This window comes from Diabrotica virgifera, chromosome 6 (assembly GCF_917563875.1).
Source record: "Diabrotica virgifera virgifera chromosome 6, PGI_DIABVI_V3a".
Taxonomy (NCBI): Eukaryota; Metazoa; Arthropoda; class Insecta; order Coleoptera; family Chrysomelidae; genus Diabrotica; species Diabrotica virgifera.
Window position 1 is genome coordinate 33,481,682 of NC_065448.1, and position 27,692 is coordinate 33,509,373.

Genomic DNA, 27,692 nt, shown 5'->3' on the forward strand with positions numbered 1-27,692 from the left:
AAAGGTTACATTAGGGTGAGTTCTATGCACTTTTGGTACAAACACGTCTACATAAAAATTGTTCCTGGTTAAATTTCCTATCTAAATACAACTTTTTAAAGTCAAAGATACTTTTTTTTACAAAAATATATTCAAAAGAAAAAGCACAAAGAAACTCAAAAGAAAGAAATTTTGTTTTTTGTCCCATAACTTTTGTCCACGGGGATATAGGTATAGACATTGCTTTACAGAAAAAAAGCTTACATATTTTGTCTTTAAAATGATGTTTGGTAGAGGTCATTAGGATTTACAGTTTTCGAAATATGATTTTTCAAAGTTCGCCACTCACAGCAATTTTGGGCAATTTTCCTTGTTATTTCGCAAATATTGTTCTGTAACTTTTTTCTACGTAACTTTAGGCATATGCAATGGTACATGTAAGAGGAATAGAAATCAATTACCTTTAAAATGTTCTACTGTATAATGTTGTACAACTTCTTTTAAAGAGGTTATCTTTTTCAAGACTTTATACTTTTAACGAGTTTTTATATTTTTTACGATTATTTTTAAAATTTCCCATTATAACTTTTTTTTCTACATTTGGGTATATATTATATAATAAAAAAGAAAGCTTATTCTCTTTACTTTAAAATGGTGTATTATAAAAAATTCTAGGATTATTTTTGAATAAGATATGCTTTTTCAAAATGTAATAAGTAGGTACTTGCAACGATTTTTGATTTTAGGATTATTTTTTAAATTCCTCATTATAACTTTTTTATGTGATTGTGTGTTATGATTGAATCTTATTTTTTATAGGTAATACTTTGGATCCACTTGACTCGGCCGGGCAAACTTCAAAATATGGATTAATTCCAATATTTACTGTCAAAGCTCCTGCACCACAAGTTTTGCTTGAAAAAATAGCATGTAAATGTACCAAAGGATGTACAAAAAACTGAGGTTGTAGGAAAATAGGAATTAGTTGTTCAATATTCTGCAAAGGGTGCATGTGCATGGGTACTAACAGGCCCGGCCCCAGGGGTGGGCGAACTGGGCGGCCGCCCAGGGCGGCAAATTTAGGGGCGGCAAATTTTAGAGGACAGCCAATTTTTGAATTTGAAGAAATAATAAATTATGTTTTTAATATGATAAAAAATCAATATTATGAACAAGAGGGGCAAAAATGCAGCTGTAAAAATGAGAATTAAATAAGTGAAACAATAATAATTGCAAGGTTCATTCGACGGGAAATCGACAACACCGCCTTCTTCTTCATCGCCTAATAATACTGGGATCAGAACTTAATTAAGTTCACTGAAATTCACTTAAAATTACATTTACTGAAAATGGATATAATAGTTGGAAATGTGTGGCTGAAGCTTTGTCCAGCCACGCTAAGTCTCCAGCTCATCTACAGTCACAGCGACAGTGGTAGAACTAGCAATTAGACTAGAATCGGGCAAAACCATAGACGAAGAAACACAAAAAGTTCTAAATTCAGAAACTCGTCATTGGAGAAATGTAATAGAACGACTTATATCAATAATACAGTTCTTAGCACAATAGTGTCTTCCATTGAGGAGCGATTCTGATAAACAATGGTAATTAAATAAACATCACAACAATGGTAATTTCTTTAAGCTTGTTGAGCTATTTGGAAAATTTGATTCTGTTTTATAAGAGCACATTAGGAGAACAACTAATGTTACTAACAAGCAGCATCACTACTTGAGAAAACGTATTCAAAACGAAATTATTCAGCTCCTCCATGACCAAATCAAAAATAAAATTTTAAGCTTTTTGAAATCAGCAAAGTATTATAGCATAATTTTAGATTGTACACCTGATATTTCTGTGGAACAGATGATTATTGTTGTACATTTTGTCGATTTAGGTTCCTGTTCACAAAGTGTTAAAATTGCAGAACATTTTCTTCGATTTGTACCTGCACTGGAAATCACTGGCTTGGGACTTACAAACGTTATTTTGCAAGAACTGAATGAACTGAGAAAACCTTTGTAAGATATGAGAGGACAAGAGTATGATAATGGGGCAAACATGAAAGTGAAGAACTTTTTGTTCCATGTTCTAGTTCTAGCCATTCAGCCAACTTAGCCGTGAACGATGCTACCAAAGCCGCACAGTTTGCAGTTTCTTTCTTTTCCTTAGTGATAAAAATCTACAACTTTTTCTCAGCATCTATTCATCGTTGGACTATACTGAAAAATCATATATCTAGCATAACATTGATACCTTTGACCGCAATTAGATGGGAACTAGATGATCATTGATGCAATTTTACTCCGATCAGATACCAAATTGAAGAAATCTGCGATGGTCTTGTAGAAATCACTGTCAATAAAAACAATGATAAAATGGTTGCTCATGAGCAAGCTGTTTGACAAATCAAATCTGTGATTTTACTTTTCTTTACTCTGTGGTAATATGGCATAACATTTTACTTAACATCAACATAGTCAGCAAATCACTGCAGAGTATTGACATAGGAATGTATCAAGCTGTCAGTTTATTAGAAAAAACGGAAAACCATTTTACGTTTCTCAGAAGATATTTAAAATTCCAGGGCTATTTGACACACACAAAAGAGATGCATGATTTATCAGATAAATGTTTTAAGCTATGTGATGTTTTAGATCTAAATTATGCTGACCTAAAAGATGAACTCAAAGTACTTTCCACGATTGTGAAGCCCAAGAGTACACCTCTAGAGACCCTGAAAATGATTAGAGAGTATGATTTTGATTTCGCACCCAACGTTAGTGTTGCTTTGAGGATTTTATTAACCCTACCAGTGACAGTGTCCTCTGGAGAGAAAAACTTTTCAAAGCTAAAACTAATAAAAAATTACTTAAGATCAACTATGTCCCAGGAACGTTTGAGAGCTCTAGCGACAATCTCTATTGAACACGATAGCCGAGTCCCTGGATCTTGGAGAATTAATAAAAGAGTTTTCCCGTGCCAAAATAAGAAGTGTGCTACTTACTTCAAAAAGTAAGTGTGTAATTATGGATATGGATAGTGAGTTTTTGGATATTAAAACATGTTAATATACAGTAATATAGTAAAATCTCACGAAAATACTGCAAATACATATATGTGTTTTTGAGCGTGTATCGTTCAAATACAGTAGAAAATGGCATATTGCCATTGACACATCATATATGACACATCAATAAAAATACAATCTTAAGTAGGGGGGCGGGGGGCGGTGTTCGCCGATCTTGCCCAGGGCGGCAAAATCCCTAGGGCCGGGCCTGGGTACTAATTGTGGGAACTCTAAGATAACTGAGGTGTCAGAGGAAGTTATTGAAGCTAATGCTAACGAAGAGATGGACTTTGATTTTGAAAATTTTTTAAATGTCAACGTTTAAATAATTTTAACTAAAGTGATGTTTTCTAAGACAAATGTTTATGTAATTTCTGTAAAAGAAATAATTTTAAATATTACAGGTAAAAAAATATCAAAGAATCACTACATATTAAAATACATATTTAAATTAGATGATACACCATTTTAAAGAACAGAAAGTAAGCCCTCTTTATTGAGCAATATATAGTATATTCATGTACAACAAAAAAAAGTTATAATGAGAAATTTCAAAAATAATCGTAAAAAAAGTAAAAAATAATATTTTTTTTTATATTAGTTATTATATAATATATAATATATATATATATATAATATATAATATATAATAATATTATATATTATATATTATATATTATATATTATATATTATATATTATATTATATTATATTATTATATACAATATATTATATAATAATATTATTTTATTTTATATTATATTATAAAAAATCGTTAAAAGTATAAAACCTTGAAAAACCATAATCTCTTTAAAAAAAGTCGTACAACGTTATACAGTAGACCATTATAAAGTTAATTGATTTCTATTCCTATTACGTGTAAATTGCCCAAAATTGCTGTGAGTGGCGAATTTTGAAAAATCCTATTTCGAAAACTGTAAATCCTAATGACCTCTACCAAACATCATTTTAAAGACAAAATATGTAAGCTTTTTTTTTGTAAAGCAATGTCTTTACCTATATCCTCGTGGACAAAAGTTATGGGACAAAAAACAAAATTTCTTTCTTTTGGGTTTCTTTGTGCTTTTTCTTTTGAATATATTTTTGTAAAAAAAAGTATCATTGACTTTAAAAAGTGATATTTAGATAGGAAATTTAACCAGGAACAATTTTTATGTAGATATGTTTGTACCAAAAGTGCATAGAACTCACCTTAATGTAACATGTGCCCAGGGACTAATTCACCCATTTCTCAAAAACGCACCCCTTTAAATGGTAGCACTTCGCGGTTTTTTCATATATAGATGTCCATTGACCATATGAAATAATAAAATTCCGTTAACGTTGTAGTTCCTTTTAGCTATCTTATTTTGAATATAATCAATAGCCTATAGTGTTTTTAGTAAATATATTTATTATAATTTTTGTATCTTTGGATTTGCCTTCCTCCGGAGTAAGATAATACCTACGTATTATTAAAACATTTTTATATTTAATACTTCTCTTCGTCTATTTGTTAGGTACCGTGATTTGTCATAATGTCCGAGAAACCGTGTAAACAATGCCTTCTTAGCGTCATTGGTACATCATTAGACTAGAGATCGACAGGTCCCGGGTTCAATGCGGAGAATTTTTTTTAAATTTTTGGAAAGTGTTTTAAAATTAGTTTAACAAAATAAAAATAAATTGTTTAAAGTATTTTATTTCGTTGAAATCATATAATAGAAGTATAACTTCTTACGTGCGTACAAAGTACACACACAATCTTTTTTGTTTATTCTAAGAGACTTTCGGCCCTCAGTAATAATGTAATATTTCATTCTGCGATGATGATTTTGCGCGTACCCCCTTAACTTTTTCAAGGATAAAAAATGTTTCTAAACTTATCAAAAATATTAAAATCGCCTTTTTATATTCAATTAAATTTCAATTCTGTAAAAATGTAGTATTCATTTATTAGGGTAAAAACAGAACAAGTGGGTCGTAGTGGAGATGGAGGTGGAGGTCGCGGTCGATGTCGATATCCATGTAAAACAAACACATTGTAGGGAATGGAAGAGAACAGAGCAGGTAAGTCGCGGTGGAGGTTTAGCCCGATGCAATTCAGGAGGTTTACATGGATGCTTTCAGGGCCCCCGTAAGGGTTACTGGCGCATGTGTGCAAAAAAGGATTTTGGCGCCCCTTAAGCCATTTTTAATCATGTTTTTTATTTATTTTTTGAAGGTAGGTAGGTTCCTAAAATAAACCAAACACTGAACTTTAGAAGTCATGTTTATAATATATTCACTTAAGATAAAATATTCAAAAAACTCCGAATTTTAAAGAACCGCTTAATTTGACATGGTATTTGCATAGCCACCTTTACTTAACAAGCCATGAAGTTGAAACTTGGCAACATCTATTGGTAGACCGATTAATTCTGACAGTTCTCATTTGTTTTTAAATAATTTTCACTGTATTTACAGAGAAACTGAAACATTTTACAATATTTCGTGCTCAAAATTATAAAGAACATTAAAAGGTATGTTTTTAAGATGATTTTAGTTCAATATAATATATTTTTATATAAACTTGCGTGCATATAGAAATCCGTCCACTTAAAAATTTTGTCATTTTTAATGTCTTATATTTCCTAAACCTGTTGGCAGATTTAAGTGATTTTTTTAATATGTTATAGCCTAATTCTTTAACAATACCGCTGTAATAATATTGTTGCTAACCAGTTAAATTTTTATGGTGTACCTGGCATTTATAAAATACTGAAATTAAAACCCAACTATAGACTCCGGTTTTCTTAACATTCTGTTTTTTTTATTAATTCGCTTATGTTTAACAACTAGATTTGTTCTTTATCAATTCAGGGTGTTTCTAAATAAGTGCGACAAACTTTAAGGGGAAAGGAACAAAATGAAAAATTTTGACGCTTGTATTTTAAATGTAATATTTTTTTTCGAATTCTGAGAAAACTAATAAGTATTATTGAAAAATTTAAACGCAGAATAAAAGATTACTTTATTACCGAGGACCGAAAGTCCCTTAGAATGAATAAAAAGTTTTTTAAATGAAATATTTGAGATTAAAAATCACACTAAATTTTCTTAGTTTTTCACCCCTGTAACTTATTAAAATAAACATAGAAGTTGTCAGGGACTTTGGACCCTCGGTCCTAACATAATCTTTCACTCTACGTTTAAATTTTTGAAAAATACTTATTAGTTTTCTTAGGATTCGAAAAAAATGAATCCCGTTTATATTCTTGTTATTGGTTTTTTTTTTGTAAAATAAACGTTACTTACAAGGAATTACTTTTAATATTATTTTGTACAAACTTCTAATTAATAATATTTTCTTGTTCGACTCAAAAAATACTATAAATTTTACCAGAATTTGTACTTTAAAATCGTAGTTTCGAAAGCGGTAGTCCGAAAGTCAGACTACCGACGTCATCAATTGCGACGTTGCCTTTTTCTCTTCATGGCTTGTAAAGTAAAGGTGGCTATGGTATTTGGCATGCTCATAGCTAACATGTCAAAGAAAAAAGTGATATTGAGCCGATGTGTGCTTTTGCCCTGTATGTTATTTTCACCCTTTCTCAGGGGTGAAATAACATACGTTCAAAGAAATCCGAAATTGGATAAAATGACTTCTTCTTCAAGTGCCATCTCCGCGACGGTGGTCGCTAATCATCATAGCTATTCGGACTTTGGAGACGGCTGCTCTGAAAAGTTCGTTTGATGTATTAGTACATCCGTACCATTCTCTCAGGATGCGCAGCAGCCACAATATTCCTTTCCCTTGCTAAAATTTTTTTCTTTTCTTATAAAATGACTAATTTTAAACAATTTTTGTTCTATAAAGTTTTTTCACTATTCAATACTTTTCACGTTATTTGCGAGTAAATACCTATGTTGCGAGTAATGAAAACACGTTTTTAGACGGATTTCCGCAAATAACTCAAAATAGAAAAAAATATAGCTTATAAAAAAGTGAAAAAAAATGGTGTAAGTACCTATACTCGTAAGTATATGAAGTCCGCAGACACAGTAGAAGCAGATTTGTAGCTAATGAAAGATAGGAGGTTCTTATTCGAGAAATTACAAATCGAATGCTAAGTGTATGCAAATTTTTAACAGCCATATCTTAACCAACTTTTTCCAGATTAAAAAACATTTACTTTAAAACCAAATTTTTTCAAAAATGAGTCTTTAAACCGATGAAACTTACAGATCATAAACAATACATAGTATATTATAAAGTGAATGGTAAACCGGTAACAATTAATTATTTCATTTGGAATGCTAATTAGCGGTTGATGTTTAAGATTTCTTTTATCAAAAAAAAGTTGCTTGTTGCTTGTCATTGTTGCTAGAAACTTTTTAGAAATCAAAAATAAAGCTTTTTTAAACACATTAAAGAAGGTGTAATGAGTTTTTCCCGAAAAGTGCTTTATTTTTTGGTTATTTCACGTTGAAATATTCGATTTGGAATTTGATGAATAAGAACCTACTTTTCATTAGCTACAACTTTGCTTCTACTGGGTTTGTAGACTTCATATAATATAAATTATTTTTTTTGTTTTCTTGTAGGCTATATTTTTGCTAAGAGTAATTGTCTAAAAATAATTAGTTTTTGAGTAACTTGCAAAAAATCGTCTAAAAACGGGGTTTTTTGTTAAAAAATGAACATATTCATTTGCAAAGTATTGACTCGAAAAGTATAACTCGAAAAGTATAACTCGAAAAGTATTGACTTAATAAAAATCTCTACAGCAAAAGTTTCTTAGAATTAGTCAGTTTATTCAATTGCGGACTTATTTTGAACATATGTTTTTTCACCCCTGAGAAAACCCAATAATCTCGGGCAAATTCCAATACCCCTTTTACCTGCAGTGCAAAAGCACACATCGGCGCAATATCACTTATTTTCTTGTTAGCTATGTGTATGACAAATTTGATGTCAATATTAGCGGTTCTTTAAAATTCACAACAAAAACTGTGAGTAAATGGACTATTATTTGTAGACTAAAATATCAAAATGAATCAAACAAAATAAAATCATAACAAAATAAATTAAAATAACTAACTTCTGACATGTTCTCGCATATGGCAATCGGCAGTGACTGGATGATACATACCTACTAAAAAAATTTCGTGTGTGTCTATACTTATAATCCTATTTAATTTCTCAATTTTTATTTTAAAATTACGTTTTGTTTTTTTTTTCTTTTTTTGCAATTTTTGACCCCGGGTTTTGGCGCCCCTAAAGGATGGCGCCCGTGTGTATTGCACACTTTGCACATATGGTAGCGGGGGCCCTGGATGCTTTTGAAAATAAAATGAGTTTGTTTTACATGGATAACTACTGCGCGGCCTACAAGGATGCTTCCCTGTGATTGGTCCGTTCGAAGCTAAGTTGTCATTACCTGCGCTATCTGAGTTGATTCTTTTTATATAATCCCTTTTTTGTATTCAGTTTATTTTTGAATTTCTAAAGTACATAAGAAAATTCAGTAAATTTTTGCAATATGAAGGAGAATCTGATTATTTACAGCTGACATTTCATCACTATCATCACTTGACTGACACAACAACGCAAAAGCACAGTCAGTCAAATTTTTGTCAGTCCAATTTCATTAAACTACTTCACTTGATAGTGGTTCTAGCTCGACTGACAGCGCAGGTGACCTCCTTGCAGTGTTGCCGATGTCACGATATGAAATTATGTTAAGCGGTTGCTAAAATTTATCAGATTTTGCCAAAAATTATGTTAAAATTTTTTATCGCCAACCCCTGCCGCAAGCCACAGACCTTGGACACATTTTCAGTAGAATTGCTCCTAATTTTTCGGTAGAAATTGTCAAAGGACATCGCACACATCTTATGGAAAATATAATGTCACTCAAAGTCAATAAAATTTATATGAATATATTCGTTTTAATTTAACGGTCAATTCTTATCATTGCGCCAACTCTTAATTTTCAATAATAAGAGCAGAAATTGATATAAATCAATCTGAAATCAAATGGGTAGGTACATAAGTTAGAGAGAGAAAAAATATTTTAAAATACCCAAATTATAGGTACTTCATAAATCTTCTCGGGCTATTAAGCATCTTATTATAATAGTTTCACTAATCCGCTTAGGCCCAGCGGGGTTTAAGCTGTTTTGAATAGCACCCAGAGCAATAGTGATTATAGCTGACACGTTTATAGACTCCAAAAATGTGATTTCGATAAACTATAATTGCAATTTGCGCCGTAATTAATCATAATTAAGAGTTGGTGCAATGATAAGAATTGACCGTTAATTTAAAACGAATCTATTCGTATAAATTTTATTGAATTTGAGTGACATTATATTTTCCATAAGATGTGTGCGATGTCCTTTCGGTTAATTTTATTTTTTACTTCTTTTGCTATCACATTGCAAAAAAATGATACTTTATTATACTTCTATTATAGGTACAAGCATGATACTATAAATAAAGAGATAGTATTTTCCCGTAGCGCAAATACGTCCGAGCTCGTGCATTGATGATGTAACTGGAGACCGGAAGTTGAATTTTAATTATTGTTAAAGTTAAATGGGATTTGTATGCATTATGTGATGAAATTATTCAATTAGCAAAATAAAATTAAACTTCAATGTATTCGAAAAAAATTTAGTGTCGAGATTCCAGTCAAAATAACTGTCAAAGATAAAATATAAAATACAACCGCGAACAATTCAAAGTAATCGGACATTACGAATGATTACGAACCATTACGAACTTGCCGGTCTCCAGTTACGTCACAACTTCCGGATGTGCAATATATTATCTTGTTATTTATAGTATCATGGGTACAAGTATTCACCCTGCAACCCTGCCTCCTTGCTATGTGCTGTCGATATCGACCGCGACTTAACTAGTAGCATCCACCGCGACGTACACCTCCACCTCGACCCACTTGTTCTGTTTTTACCCTTAAGTATTTGTTATTATTTTTACGAGTACGTTGAGAATTACTTTATAGGTAAGGGTAAACAATAAAAAAAATTACTGTTTCAATATTTTTGTACTCAGAATTTTCGTACAGAGAAATCTATAGGTATGTACCTATACGTCTTTCGACATAGATACCTTCTTCTCGACACCTTCTGGCATTTGGTCGTAAGACCCTTATGCCAACCTACCTTATTTCGTTCTTTCTTCCATTAATCTCTAATAAATCCTTAGATATTTTTAGTTTTAGAATCTACTAGTTCAATCCTCAATTGACCAGTGAACTCCTGCCTCATATCACTTAGCTTAGCTTAGCACATTGCAATTATATAGGATGTGTGTGGCAGTCTTTTCTTGCAATTTGGCTTTTCCTGCATCTACTACCGAGTTTGTACCTACTTATATCCTTTATTGATCAATAAACGAGAAATTAAAACGGTCACCGAACAGTGTCGTTCAAGAAAACACCTAGATATAAGTAGGTACAAACTCGGTAGTAGATGGAGGAAAAGCAAAATTGCAAGAAAAGACTGCCATACACATCCTATGTCATTGCAATGTGCTAAGCTAAGCTAAGTGATATGAGGCAGGAGTTCACTGGTCAATTGAGGATTGAACTATGGTTTGTTTTTAACCAAGAGGAGTGATTCAAATTTACCGCGCTATATTGCTTGTTTGTAATTGGTCCAACCGCAGGCAAGTTTACTCCTCTGTTATAAAATTTTGACATTAATGACATTTATCAAATTTTGACACTAGTGACATTTCATAGGTTAATTAAGTTATATCGGCGATTTTTGTGTTTTCTGTGTTATTCCTTTAATTTTTAGATTGTTACAATTGTTAGTCTGCTTTTATATAAACAGCAGTTGTTTTTGGAACTCTTTAGCGACGTATTAATTTAATATAATATTTACGGATTACCGTTGAGGGCCGACTAGACCAACCAAAAAAGAAGATGTATTTGGTTATTATTCTAGTGACTTTCTTGGGTGTGAATCAGTCTTTTTAGTTTACTCCTCTTAGTTAAAAAATAAACCATAGTAGATTCTAAAACTAACAATATCTAAGGATTTATTAAAGTTTAATGGAAGAAAGAACGAAAGAAGGTAGGTTGGCATAAGGGTCTTACGACCAAATGCCAGAAGGTATCGAGAAGAAGGTATCTATGTCGAAAGACGTATTGGGACCGTGCAAGTTCGGCAAAGCGACCTCTATTTCTACGCTCTGTAATTTTATTCGCACTTTTAATTATATTGGCCAATTATATTAGTCCTGGTTGCTGGATAATTGTCAAGGCCATAGTCCAAAAAAATAATAAGAAGAAAAATTAAGATGCAGGTTATGTTTAGCAAACGTAAACAATTGTATGTAGTAAATAAAATTAGTTATTAAAATGCAGTACTGCAAGCAAAATACAATTAATTAAATTTACCTTTATATAATAATTGCATATCATAGGAATATTGTGGAGCAATATATAATTTTTCTGCGTCAATGACAGAAGGTATGAAATATACGTCAATTTGACAATTTCAATTGACAATATGAATTATTTAAGATAGTTGCAATATTTCTCCGCGACTCGCGCACGGTCGTTTCTCGTTTCCCTTCCAAGTACTTGCACACCGCGAATAGGTACATACAGTGGAACCTCGATAACTCGGATTAATCGGGACCGCGACCGATCCGGGTTATCGAAAATCCGAGATAGCCGGAGAATATGGTAAAAATTAATAAAATACGGTATACTTACAGATAAACTCCGTTAGAATTGAAATAACATAAAATATATTTATAAATATATGCACAGTATTCACAGTAATACCTACTCATTAAAATTACTAAAAAACACCAAACCCAAACGTAAGCAAATGGAAGCGAACAATACAAGACACACAATACTAAAGACCATTGTTTATAAAATAATTTTTTAAATAGTCTTTCCTAAACAATGCTGACAGTTTGAAATAAAAAGGAATAGATACAGACAGGTGGCTGTTGTTTCTTCGGCGTGTGCTATGAATCATTTTTAATATCGTATAGTTCAAATTACGCACATACACATTATCTCTCAAATATTATATTACATACATTTTTATTGTTGAAAGGTTTGTCTGATAATTAACTATTTTGATTGGAAATAAGCCACAATTAAATTGAAAAATACAAAATATTGAAAATCAAAATGTTTATCTGATGAAAATCGGTCCGGGTTAGCCGGACTTCCGGGTTATCGGGGGCCGACTTATCGGGGTTCCACTGTACCTATAGATTTCTCTGTACGAAAATTCTGAGTACAAAAATATTGAAACAGTAAATTTTTTTATTGTTTACCCTTACCTATAAAGTAATTCTCAACGTACTCGTAAAGATAATAACAAATACCTAAGGGTAAGAACAGAACAAGTGGGTCGAGGTGGAGGTGTAGGTCGCGGTGGATGCCACTAGTTAAGTCGCGGTCGATGTCGACAGCACATAGCAAGGAGGTCACCTGCGCTGTCAGTCGAGCTAGAACCACTATCAAGTGAAGTAGTTTAATACCTCGAGGTAACCTCGAGGTTCATCAAATTGTCTTTTTTATCATTATCTATTGTTGATTATTTTCTTAGCCTGGATTTGTCCTTGAGTGGCTCCCCATTTTTGATGATTCCTTCTCAGCCACTTCTGAACCTCGTTTTTTATAGCATCTTCGGTGATGCCACAGAATGGTTCTGGGTCTATAAAGATTGTCCACAAATCTGCTCGTTCATTCCCATGTACCCCTTCATGACTTGCATCAATATTAAAGACACTTGGGTATTTTTTGCCAGGTTGTTGAGAAGATATTTGAAATTCCTCATCAATAGTCCATTATCTATCTGCTACCTATAAATCTTTACGCTATCTGTACCTGTATCTGTAAATCTGAAAGCTATCTGTACCTATAAATGTTGATTTTCTTTGCTTTGGGGTCTCCATACATGATTTCATCAATGCATGCCACCAAAGCAAAAAATTCAGCCTGGAACACAGTTTTATTTTGACCTATCCTAGGCTGTACGATTTATCATAATTACATGAGTTACAATAAAGTTACCTCTGTTGAGATTCTAACTCTGTCACTTTTAGGTACACTTTCGATGATATTTCCACGGGATTCTCTCCAGGATCTTTGCTTAGCGGATGGCACTGAGTTTGAAAACAGCGGATGTAACGGGGGGGGGGGTATCCTCCAACAAAGTTCAAAATTTAAAAAAATTGTTGAAACAGAAAAATAAATTCTTCTTCTTCTTTAGGTGCCTTGTCCGTATTCAGACGTTGGCGGTCATCATGTTTACAAGTTTCCTGAAACCTTTCTCTATCTGCTGCTGCGCGAAATAGATAATTCTTCTACCGTGGAACCACGCCATTGTCTAATATTACGCAACCATGAAAGTTTCTTTCGACCAATCCATCTCTTTTCCTTCCATTATAAGACGAAATAAATGGTAAACTCCTTCTCAGAGGCCTCTTTCAGTGCGTCACAGTTTTTTTATTTCTTTCTAACGCATTAAGTTGGAAGTGACAGAAAAAAGGTTCGTCCGTGATTAAAGACATTTATAACATTTATTCTAGTTGTTGATAGATGGCACTATAATCGAACAAAAAATGATTTATGTATTATGTATACGACTATAATCGGTACAATGTATAAAACTATACAAATCAAAGAGCAAACGTTTTATAAATGAAATAAATACAATTGATTTGCTTTTCTCCAAAATTATGATTAGGTACGATTCTGACAACTGTCAAAATTAACTAAAATGTCATGCTATGATTCTCTACATTTTTAAAATCGTATATTACGTCATTAATGACACATTGAAAGACTGAGAAGAACTTTAAATTACAGCCGTATAGATATGTAATAAGCAAATAATAATAAAATAATGGGTAAATACCTAAATCTTTTTTTCGATTATAGCGCCATCTATCAACTACTGGAATAAATGTTATAAATGTGTATGTCGGACGTGCCTTTTTTTCTGTCATTTGCATCGCACTGAAGAAAGCCTCTGAGAAGCACCATATCTAGGTCACCTAATTATATGACCAAAGTATTCTGTTTTTCTCCTCTTTATGATGTTTATGAGCAGACGTTCTGAATTCATCATTTGGAGAACATCTTCATTGCAAGTGTGTGAAATCTTTAGGATTCGTCGATAGCAACACAATTCGAATGCTTCTAATTTATTTAGCATTGTGGTTTTTACCGTTCATGTCTCACAACCATAAGATAAGATAGACCACACACAAGGTTCATAAATAGACAGGTTGCATGGTAACTTTCCACCAATCAGCATCAAGAATCTAATGGCGGGAGTGACGTCACCCAGAATGCTGCATTTAAATTCATTCACTTCACTCATTGAAATGAACTCGGAAAGTAGGAATGTATTGAAAATGTGTATATTTAAAAAAATATGTTTTGATTTTTAATGACTATTTATTTCATATATTCTTTAAAAAATGTGGTAGATACCTGTAAAGTTACAAAAATCATAGAATATAATTGCAATTAAATATATGCAGTAGAATAGCATTACTACTTAATTAAAGCAGAAGGAGATTCTTTCTTGTGTATATATGGGACTAAATCATTAAAATAACCTAGGTATATTAATAATGGGTTGAATACAATTTACTTTTTTAAATGATTTTGAGTAGGTATATAATAATTTTGAATTTCGGATAATGCATGTAGTACATTATTATAAATTCCTCCTAACATGTAAACCATGGTGAAAAAGAAATTCAACTAAAGATTTATGTATCAAAATTAGTGGTTTTCCCTTAAGTTTAACATAAGAGCATCTGATTACGTTAGGTACTGGATCATAATATCTAAAACCATCTAAAACTATTAAAACATTATGATTCCATTCAATAGGTACCTGTGAAGTTTTACATTAACAGTAAATTATAAAAAAATACAATTTCAGTGCAATAAAGGGAATTTTCCCCATTCTATATATTCATTTAGTTTATAATTGTTTATTCAAACGATCTTCAGATGGCTGCAATATTGGTTATAATTTTATATGAAACAATTACATATAATAGATCTATTATCTATAGAATTAATTAGATATATTGTTCAATAAGTCTAAGCAGATTGTAACCTACACAGATGATGTAAACTTACTGTGAAGAACCGCAAGAGACATTACAGAACTGTAGTGTCTCTATACAAGAATGAAGAATGTCCTTTATTATACAATACAGCAGAAAGAAAATCTAGTAAGTAAGTAGGTACTTATACAACCACATTAAAATGTATCTTAACACTTGTAAAAGAGTTTTGGGTTTAAGTTATTATACTAAAAACACTTAATAATATCTATAGATACATTAAATCTAAGATATAAACACAAATTAAAACACTAACGATATTTAATAACAAAATATAGCCGCCAAACCAGGTATCCTATTATGTTTACAAACAATTCGTAAAATTGATCGTCTGGGTGACGTCACGATGACAATATTTCATTTGTCAATGTCAAAGTTACCATACAACCTATGGTATAGGGACCTTGGACCACACATAGCATTTCAGGACCTTCTTGCGAATATTCATCGACAGGATTCGGTTACATAAAACTGGTTTCCAGGTCATGAAAGCCCTACGTGATATTTCGATCCTGGTTATTATCTTAAAAATAGATTAGCTGACATGAAACTTAAATCATAGACACTCAAATTAATTCTACCCAACAAACTCCCTAGTTAGGAAAATTACGGGAACATGATATACATACTTATAAGTTATTATTTATGTTTTTTTATGTTTTGTTATGTGTTTGGTTGATGTTTCATTGGAAGTCACCCCCAACGCAAGTTCCCCCCAAGACCAATGTCTCGATTTGTCACTAGACTGAGACGAATATTGCAGGTTGCAACCAGTCTACTGCCAGATCAACCCCAACTTTTTTTTGTCTTTAGGATAAATTTGTAAATTCAAAAATTTTTCGCGCGTAGTCGTCGTCGTCGTCGTTCTATTGCTTGATTTTATTAATAGTAGGGTTAAGGATCCTATTATGAGACCCGTTTATAATATGAGACTCCTGTCTCTCAGTGGCGCACCTAGAATTTTCCTCTGGGGGGTTTGGTTTCCTCTGGAGGGGGGTTTAACTTGGGTACAGAAAATTTTTTGTATAGTTTGTTAAAGACAAGTTACATTTTCCTACTGTCTTTTATATGCCATGGAAGGGGTTTTAACCCCCAAAACCCCCTGGGTGCGCCACTGCTGTCTCTAGAGTTTTGTAAGTGCTGCAGCCTGGTGAGTGGGGTAAAAGCTTAACACTGGTAGTGTCTCGAGTAGGCTGTGAGCAAATCGAGTATCTGTGATTTAGTCAGTGAAGTTTTCAAGTTTTTTGCGAGTCAAAAGTTTTTTAATTGGTGTAGTTCAAACTGAAATTTTATTTTTAAGGTGAGAGAAAATAAATCACCCTAGTAATTAGTTGATAGCTACTTAAATTGGTTATAGAAACAAGTAATTATAGTGGCGTAAAAACTAATCCTAACTTCAAAATACGGACTAAAATGTTCACACCTGGTTTCTCCTAATGTGAGACCCTCAAGTGTGCCTACTATGAGATATCTCATATTAGGGTACTGTAATGTTTTGAGTATAGCATCATGTCTTTTTACTTTTTTATTGAGAAATAAGCCACAATTTAAGTTAAAAATAAAATTTATTGACGTTTATACTTCCAATTTTTATTTTTAACTTAAATTGTGACTTATTTCCCAATAAAATAGTAAATTGCATAATATGCCACAAAGAAACAGCTTTAGAACAATAGAATCATGTCTACAGCATGTAATACAGTTTATATCCAGAACAATGTGTTAAAATAATTTGTATCACCTATTTAACCAGTATAACGTGGTGTCTCATATTAGGATAACACATAGTTTCATATTAAGACACCTTTTTTTAAGTTGGGAATTTTGACATTTTAAAAAAATTAATATATTGGTAAAGAAATGTTAGTTTAAAATTAATTTTGAACCTGTTGCAATATAATAGCATACTTATCTGACATGTATCTAATTTAAGATTTCTTGAATCCATAAACTTTACGATTACCAAGAGTTTTAAAAAAAGGTCTCATATTTGGATCCATTACCCTACGTTCTTTAAAGGTAAAATATTGCAAAACCTCTAAATTTTAAAGAACCGCCTGGATTGACATGAAACTTGACATACACATAGCTAACAAGTCAAAGAAAAAAAGTGATATTTTGCCGATGTGTGCTTTTGCCCAAGGGGTGAGTTTCATCCCCTTATGGGGGTGAAAAATATATGTTCGAAATAAGTCCGGAAATGGATAAAATGACTAATTCTAAGCAACTTTTGTTCTATAAAGTTTTTTCACCAAGTTAATACTTTTCGAGTTATTTGCGAGTGAATATGTTAATTTTTCTACAAAATAACCACGTTTTCAGACGGTTTTTCGCAAATAACTCAAAAAGTAAGTATTTGGTCAAAAAAAAACTTATCAAAAGTATAGCATGTAAAAAAGTGAAAAATATGGTGTATATATTAGGTCAATATGACTAGTAGAAGCAGAGTTATAGCTAATGAAAAATAGGTTCATATTCGTCAAATTCCAAATCGAAAATTTTAACGTGCCATAACTAAAAAACGAAGCACTTTTTGGGAAAAACTCATTTTAACTTTCTTAAAGTGGTTAAAAAAAGGCTTATTTTTGTTTTTTAAAAAAATTTTTTGGCATCAAACGTAAACAAGTTACGCTCAAAATAAAGTTGGTATCTTTTTTTTGGTAAGAAATCGGGAAAATCACCCCCTAATTAGCATTTCAAATGAACTTAATTGTTACCACTTCACAAGTTTTTTACTCGCGTATGTATTGGTCATATGATCTGTAAGTTTCATCGGTTCAAAGTCCTTACTTTTGAAAGAGCTGTAGTTAAAAGGGCTTGAACGAGTCACTTATCACGAGTGTATGCAAATTTAGAAACAGAATCTTAACCAATTTTTGTCTTACAGAAAAACAAAAAAATACAAAATATTCAGAAAAGTAAAGCCGACTTTTTTTATTGTTTAAGATTTTTAGTATCTATAACAAGTTTTAAGTTATTTTAAAAAAAAAGCATTTTTTTCAAAATTAAAATTTTTAAAAATTTTAATTTAAAACCAAATTTTTTCAAAACTAAGCACTTTGAATCGATGAAACTTACAGATCATATAAACACAACAAAGTAAAGTAACTTCTGAAACGGTAACGATTAATTTCATTTAAGTTGCTAATTGGGGGGTGATCTTCCTGATTTTTTTTTGCAAAAAGAAAAGGGACCAACTTTATTTTGAGCGTAACTTGCTTACATTCGATGCTAGAAATTTTTTTATAAAAACAGAAATAAAGCTTTCTTTAAACACTTTAAAGAAGTTGTAATGTGTTTTACCCAAAAATGCTTCATTATTTGGATATTTCACATTGAATTATTCTATTTGGAATTTTTCGAATATGAACCTATTTTTCATTAGCTATAACTCTGCTTTTGCTGTAGAGACCTAATATATACATCGCTTTTTTTTTCTTTTTTATAGTATAGTTTTGCTAAGAATATTTTTTTCGGCAAAATGCTTACGTTTTGAGTTATTTGCGAAAAAACCGTCTAAAAACGTGGTTATTTTATTGAAAAATAACATATTCACTTGCAAATATCTCGAAAAGTATTGATTTGGTGAGAAAACTCTATAGAACAAAAGTTGCTTAAAATTAGTCAGTTTATCTATTTCGGGACTTATTTTGGACATATATTTTGTCACAACCAAGGCAAAAGCACACATCGGCACCATATCACTTTTTTTCCTTGACTTGTTAGCTATATGTATGCCAAATTTCATGTCAATCTAAGCGGTTCTTTAAAATTTACAGCAAAAACCGTGAAAGAATGTACTATAATTAGTTATATTATTGAACAGAATTCCGTATTTTGTTAAACTGAAAATCATCTTGTATCTTCACAAGTAGTCTTAATTTTTTATCTTACAAACCAGTAAAATGTATCTCAGTTAATTTAAATTAAAAACATACACGATCAAATTGGCGAAATTATAAACGCGCAATTAAAAATTAAATTCGACGATAACGCTGGCCCATAAAAATCTCACAATGACAGTCCGATCGTCGAACATCAACGAAATTAAAACATAAGCGAAGTTTTGTCGGGCAGTCACCTTACTCACCTGATTTATTGCCAATTAGCCATTTAATTATTAAAATAACACATTTTCTTCGCGGTTTAATTACGCGGGATGATAAAGAGAAGAGTAGAAATGATAAATTTTATTTATTTGTGCATATCAATTAGTTATCGTATTTAAATGACAAAAATAGCCTTCAGGCTAAGTGTATAATAGAAACTTGTTTTTTATATTATCTTACTAACTTAGTCGGCATAGTGCAATATTACAAAATGTTAAAGTAATGATAACTTTAAATGCACAGTGATAATTATTTAAAAATCATATTTAATATTATAAATAAATTATTAAATCAACTAGTGTTGCCCAAAATCGGTCTTGGTCTTGCAGTCTTGGTCTTGTTCTTGCGTTTTCGCAAGACCAAGACCAAGACCGTCTAATTTTAGCAAGACCAAGACCAAGACTTACCGTGCAAGACTTGAGCAAGAACAAGACTAAGCCTGCGAGACTCTTGCGTCTTGCAGTTAGAACTGAGGGTCGTTTTAGGGAGTATATAAGTTCGGCTATATTCTTAGATACTCTATGAGAAACAAAAAAAATTGTAAAAAAATTTTGAAAATTGGATTTATGCGCATTACGAACAATACCATAAACATACATAGCGAATCAAAATACCCTTTAAAAAACACGACACATTTGACATGTACTCAGAGGTCAATATTATAATGTAAAAATAAAATATTTTGTACATTTTTTCCCAGCAGCCGAATTCTTCACTCTGAAATTAATTATCCGAATTTTGAGAATAGTTGTCTTCTAATCGTACATAACATTCCTGCGTTGCGACGCCTATAGTAATATCGAATATCGTATACAAACTTTTTAAACTTATGTGTCACCTTAACTAATAGAAAATAGACTTAATAAATATATAAGTAATTAATTTTTTTCATTATTAGTTTTGTATTTATTAATGCAAACACCAGAAATCTTATCGGTATAGATAATATTATAGTAAGACTATTATGTATTGTTTATGCTGACTGTGCTATGAGGTCACTCGGCTAAACAAAATTTGCCCAAACAGCGCGGCTATTATTTAAAAGTACAGTCAAAATTGTTTACAGCGACACCGTCTATAACGTACAATCGGATATAGCAAACAAAATAGTAGGTCCCGTAAAATGTCATATAAAAAAAGCATTTATGTTGCCTTATAACGAACAAATCGGTTAGAGCAAACATATCTCTTGTAACACTAACAGTCGAAATATTGGTTACAGCGTACATATCTGTACCTCAGAGAGATACAACATCCATTTTTTTTTCAATTATGACCTTTTTACACACTATATAATAAACAATTATAACAAATGCATGATTTAAATGACAATAGATACAATGTCCTAATATAATATTGTTTCCACATCTCAATAAATAACTTTAGCAATAACACTTTTTGTTGAAAAAAGTTTAAAATTGCTTTGCTGTAAAGTTATGAAAATGGGCATTGTATTGTATCACTTCGAGGTACCGATATTACCACGAAATAAAAAGGAAGGTTTTATTAATTTTTTGGTTATGATGGTACATCCGAGCATGGACTTACTTGTAAGTCCTTAAGACACTAAACTTCGTAGGCGGGTTCATTATCACAAGATTTTGTTTACATTATTACACCATTTGGTCCAAGAGACCCAATGGTGTAATTTACATTATTTGGTCTTTTTAAAAATAGTGTATGTATGCCCACATTTTTATAATACAACGATTTTGAGAACCCGTTATATTTTGAGTATTGTTTATTGACTTCCTGTGCTCATTCCAGTACATATTATTTATATGTATATACGGATATATTTAGATTTACGTAAGTACAATAAACACATATGTTAAATGTTATGTGTAATATGTTATAACATATTATAAGTATAAATTAAGTTACACATTTTGCATCATACACTTACAACGAACTGACTGTTGCTACCAGTGTAATATCGTTTATAACAACCTGTCAGTTATAGCAGATAGCCGCTTACAGAGAACACTGGCTACAACGTACAAAAACCACCAGTCCCTTAAGGTTCGTTATAAACGGTTTTGACTGTATCATAAGATAATGATACGAGAAAAAAGTACCTACAGATAATGGGTCATTTTTAATGTCTCAAATTTCCTAAACCTGTTGTTCGATTTAAGTGATTTTTTTTTATTATATTGTCTTATTCTTTATAAATATTGCTGTAATAATATTGTTGCTAGACAGGTCAATTATTGTTATTGTATACCGGGTGTATCAATCAAACTGTGTTTTTTCTCACTCTGTGGAATATTCTAGCAGTATGCTAACTTCATGCTAACTTATTATTCAAGCATGCAATAGCATACTGAAATTAAATCCCAACTATTGCCTCATATTTTCTTAGCATTATGTTTTCTTATTCATTCACTTATATTGGATAATAAAAAAGTTAGGTACTTTTTTAACCAGCCATGTTTTTCATCACTAATACAGGATGTTTTTAAATAAGTATGGCAAACTTTAATGGGTATAACATTTTAAATCTGCGAGGCAACATAATTTTTTGCATAATATCATTGTAGTTACACCCGAAAAATAACTTAAAACCATAAAAATTTACAAAAATGTATCGCAAATTTCTTCAAATGAAATTTGCGATGCAATGACATAAATATGAGAACTGGCACAATTATTATGATTTCAAGTTTATTTTTCGGGTGTAATTACAATGATATGCCAAAAATTATGTTGTATCGCACATTTAAAATGCGTTTATCTCGAAAACAGTTGAGTTTAGCGAGATGAATGTACTATACCATTTTTAAGTAAAAATATTAAGAGAAAAAAATTAAAGTTTAAGAAGAAGAGAATAAATTAAATAAAAGTTTAACTTTGACACCGTGTATTTCGGTTATTATCAACTTCCTTACTAAGGTAAGTTAGCTTAAATCGACCTAATTTAACCTCAGGGATCTAAGGTTAAGCTATGGCCCATTCTTTACCAAACACCCTGTATACCTATAAGGTGTGTGATATGCATGCAATGTTAAAAATTGACAAAGTTGAATCATCTTCTATTTGTATGCCTAATTATGCATGATGCATGCAATGTTATTACGTTCGTGAAAATGGAAGTAAAAATAATAAATACTCTCCAATATTTTCGATAAATTAGCAGGTATTAATTTCTATATAACTCGTCCACTATTTCAGATAGTCTTCTATAAAACGAGATATTTTACAATCTACAGCATTTTCTGCAAAAACTCGCCAGACTGCAAACCATTGTACACAGAACTAAAAAAAAACATAATATCTCTTGCTATGTAACAATAACAATGATAAATATACAAGTGCAACGATTACAACTAATTCCGAAATCAGTACGAAAATCAGAGTATCTCTAGGATATGTCATGACTTGCTACATCTCTCCCACATTTGTGTGAAGTCGTCCATCATTCTCATGTATACTTCACTTGTGGTGTGTGACCTACGAAGCCTGTATTGCTTGATTGTGACATGATATATTGTGTTCAGTAATCAAACTTATACAGTGGCGCACTTCCAGAAGAAATTATTTGTTAATTGTTTACTATAAAACACTGCAATAAATGAGTGAAACAATTAATCATTTCGGTATCAAAATTAAAAAGATACCAAAAAAAGAAGCAAAATTGGCTCTAATTTTAACAATTCAAAAATCTTAGAAGTTTTAATTCACGCATTTAAATTCTCATATAAGGTTTTAACATGTCAACGGATTCCAACGGCAGTTTGTTAGTCTAAAATTAGCATTATTATTGTTTGTTTATTATAAATATTCTAATTCAAATTTAATTCAATGGCCGGCAAAAAATTTTGTTTTGTCGGGAAGAGATCATCCATGCGTGAGAATTGAATTCATTACCGCTTGATCTTTCGAACAGGCCGGTAGTCTGGCAAATTCGGGTTGTTCTCCCTACCCAGTATAGTAAATTTCTAGTTTAGCTCAATAATAATTTAAGTAAAAAGGACCACGCAGAAACCTTATGGGAAATGGCTCTCTGTCAAATGCTTTGAAACTTTGGATTCTGGTAGTCCTTGATGTGAAGAACAAAAGACTCATTGAGCGTGTAGCTCCAAAAAATCATGGTTTTAAGATATAAGCCTCTGAAGTTATAGGTACCTACAGTGAGGACGTTTGAGTTGGAATAAATTCATTTTCTCGAGAATGGGCGACTCTGGAGATAAATTACGAATCAGGTCGATTTTTATTTTTAAATTATAATTTTTTGGCATATATATCATACTAGTGACGTTATCCATCTGGGTGTGATGACGCAATCGATGATTTTTTAAATAAGAGGAGGGGTCGTGTGATAGCTCATTATTTATACAGGGTGCCCAAAAATTTTTTGAATTAAATTAATTGAGACAAAAAGAAGAATGTATACAATTTATTTAATTCGAACTACATTTTACTGTTTTTCGAAAACAGGAAAAAATGTTAATTTGATAAATAAATATTGTTTTTTGTTAAATTCAATATTAAAGCTATCACCCACCTGCGTCTTAGCCGTTTGAACATTTAAGTTAAGCGAAAATCAATGTTTATTTTTTAAATTAACATCTTTTTCTGTTTTCTGACAGCAGTAAAATGTATTTCAAATTAAATAAATTATATACATTCTTCTTTTTGTCTCAATTAATTGAATTCAAAAAAATTTTTGGGCACCATGTATGAATAATGGTGTCATTGTTTATATTAGTGAATATAAAATTTAATAAACTTTTAAATGAGCTATCACACGACCCCTATTCTTATTTGAAAAAATCATCGATTGCTTCATCACGCCCATATAAATGACGCCACTAGTATGATATATATGCTAAAAAATTATAATTTAAAAATAAAAATCGACCTAATTCGTAATTTATCTCCAGAGTCGCCCATTCTCAAGAAAATGAATTTATTCCAACTCAAACGTCCTCACTGTACCTATATAACTTGAGAGACTTATATCTTAAAACCATGATGTTTTGGAGCTAAGCGCCCATTGAGTCTTTTGTTGTACACATCAAGGACTACCAGAACCCATAGTTTCAGAGCATTTGACAAAGAGCAATTTCCCATAAGGTTTCTGCGGTGTCCTTTCTGTTCTCGAGTGAAAGTATAAATTACTTGTGTTCTTTATTGTCGAGAGATCTACTATAGTTGTCTTTTCCACCTGCCTATTTGTCGGAGTGAGAATGAAGCAGCCCATAGTTCAAATATTAGTTTGTTGGGATACGCTCCATCTTCTAGTAAAAGAACAAAGTCGTAACAACTATATCTCTAATATCACATGCCACTAAGATGATCCTATACATCCTGCAACGTCGCGTCGTCTAGAAAACTTCATAAGTTGGCAAATATCATCTGAGCAAGCAGGATTGGTGAAGGGCAGGGATACTAGATAACAAATAATCCTTAATGTAAGAATCATCATAGAAAAAGCCAGATAATATAAGATCCCCATATTTATAATGTTTTGTTGATTAAACAAAGGCTTTTTATAATGTTAGATGGGACAAACTATGGAACATACTCTGAAGACAATGAGTATGAGTGAACTTAATCACTTGACAAGCCTTATTAGCAAACTGTATCAAGATAATCTGGCATATAATCGAATAAACTCTTGCTGCCAATCTGACGAATATACTGATATCTGCAGGTGGTGTCAAGATATCTTACTGGCGTTTCGCAGACGACTCTACACTTCTAGCTACTACTCCAGAAGAAATTATTCACTTATTAAAAAACTCGAGGTAGAAAATGCCAAGTTTGGACTAATGGCTAACTACATTAAAACCAAAATCATGGCTATTTATCGCCAACACTTTGCGGGATGCGAGGTAGTCCCCTATTATGATATATCTTAGAGCTCTAGTTAACCCCACATAGGCAGTAGTGAACCCGTAAATTCGAAGTCGCATATTTACAACTAGCAAGAGCAGCAAAGACTGAACTAAACGGGTTACGGCGTAATCCTCATATTACTATGACAAACAAGAAGAGAATTGAAATTGAAAATGGTTATTCATTTTTGAAGAAGAGAATTGTTTCAACTCTGGTACTGTTAATAATTTACTAGGCATGCGATACATGGACAGGCAAAGAATTACGCTAGACCCTTTTGAAATGTGGACATGGAGACGACTGCTTCGAATTCCATGGACGGCTCGCCACACTACTCTCACAGTTCTATTAGATGAAATTAAACCCAATCAACGTCTCTCTAGAACTGTTTACTCTAGAATCTAGAATTTTAAAATTCTTTGGTTATATACATCATACCCAAGTAGCACCGAACGGGTTTATTAAGTATTTTAATGATGCTTTAAAACTGTAGAATAAAACTAAAATTAAAAGCACTTGGTTTAAGTAAACCTTAAGGTTGCAATAAAACCGCTTTCAGCATAAAAGGGCCCACTCTGAAAGAGGTCAATAAAACCAAAAATAAAAACCTTCTTAAAACTTTACTTTCTTAAGCAACTGGTTTTAAAGCTGCTGTGAAGGTGCTTTTAAAACCATCTTAAAAGACATTTTAAGTGCAGGCAGTTTTATAGCAAACTTAAAAAGGTTTCTTAAATGGACACTTTTAAAGACAGTTTACCATATTAAATGATTCTTTAAACCCATATACGTACTCCGTATAGGCCAACAAATTTTTACATGTGTTATGATAGGTAGATACGTATTTGTAACCATAAAATAATAAAAAGTACTTGGTTATTTCTGACTGTCAAGGTAGAAAAACACTTGCGCACCCAACTTTATTGATAATGTTAACAAAAATAGGTCTAAATAACTCACGCGCCCCAAAATTTCTGACTTCTGACGATTAAAAAATAAAAATAATAAAAAAATTTAAATCCAAAAATATTAATTTGAAAGAAACATAATTTTATCTACAATTTTAATGTTTTAATGTTAAAATAAATCGAATTTATGTCTTTTAAGTCGCTTATTTATAATTTTTATATAAGCCTTATATTGTAATCTATCATGGCTTTCAGCATCTTCAGAAAGCAATATGGCTGAAATCCAAATAAAACTATTTAGTCTATCGACAGAGAATTATTAAGATCAAATGTTTTTATTTTATACCTTTCCAAGAGCATATCCTACATAAAAGCAAGGTTGCCTTGAAATTAAAACCGTTTAGTTTTAATGATGCTGTTAATAATGCCACTAGGTTTTAATGTGAATCTAACCTAAAATCGAGGCGTCGTAGTGCTGTGTGTGTTGTATTTTTCTTATAAAATGACCAGTTTGTTTATATTTTAAGTACTTGCGACTTATTTCTTCCATACTAACTGTTCTTCCACTTTTTACAACACACTACACCACTGCTTCACTCTAAACATAGGCGTAACCAGGGGGGGTTTTGGGGGTTATAACCTCCCATTGGGATGTACTTTGAGCTCTATACGCTTAACACTATACCCGCTAGAGACCTTCCAGTAGTTGTAACCCCCCCCCCCCCTTAGGGCCATCCTGGTTACGTCGTTGGCTCTAAAACAAATGGCCGATCCTTTTGGACATGAAAGAAGAAGGAATGAGTTTAGTTTTATTGTTTCTAACAAGAAGCATAGTTCAGTCTATACGATAACCAAATTGATTCAGTTAAGAGCGTTTGGTTTTAATATAGCCTACTAATTGCTTTTAAGAAAGCAACTTTAAAGAAAACTAAAAAATAGTTTTAAGGCATATGTTTTACTGACATAATAGTCTTGAGATCAAGTAGTTTTAATAAAAGGTTTTATTATTCATATTAGGAGAATCTTTAAAACTGCAATAAAACTAAAAGGTCACAAACTAAAATCTAATAAAACCAAACAGTCCGGAGGTTCTCCATAAAACTGATTAGTTTTAAAGTGAACTGAGAATAAACCATTTTAAAACTACAATAAAACAAATTATTTATTAAGATTAATTAGTCTTATTTCATACTCTTATTAGGTACTTTAAAACTAATGACAAATGCTTAACAGTTTTAAAGTTCTGGCAGTGCATCTACAAGGTAACTTTAAAACTATTATCTTCTTGTTTACCACAATAAAACCTTTATAAACCTTAAATAAAACTAAAATGTTTTTATTGTGCTACTTGGGTAGCCATCAGAAAATGGCAAAAGGGTAATTAAGATATAAAAAATCGTCAAGGTTTTTGATATGCAAAATCGTTACTTTTTAAATAACACTAAGAAATTTTTTTGAGCCGCCGCTGGTCCAACGATGAACCAGTACGATAAGTGTCAAACTAACTAGAGAAAATTATATCTGGACCCGTATCTTGAATGTGGCTTACGGGTTATGTCATAACTTGTTACGATTTTGATTCTAAATCAGATTTATTTATGACAAAATGATGGACACTACTGTTGATTAACTAAAGTATGTGGCAT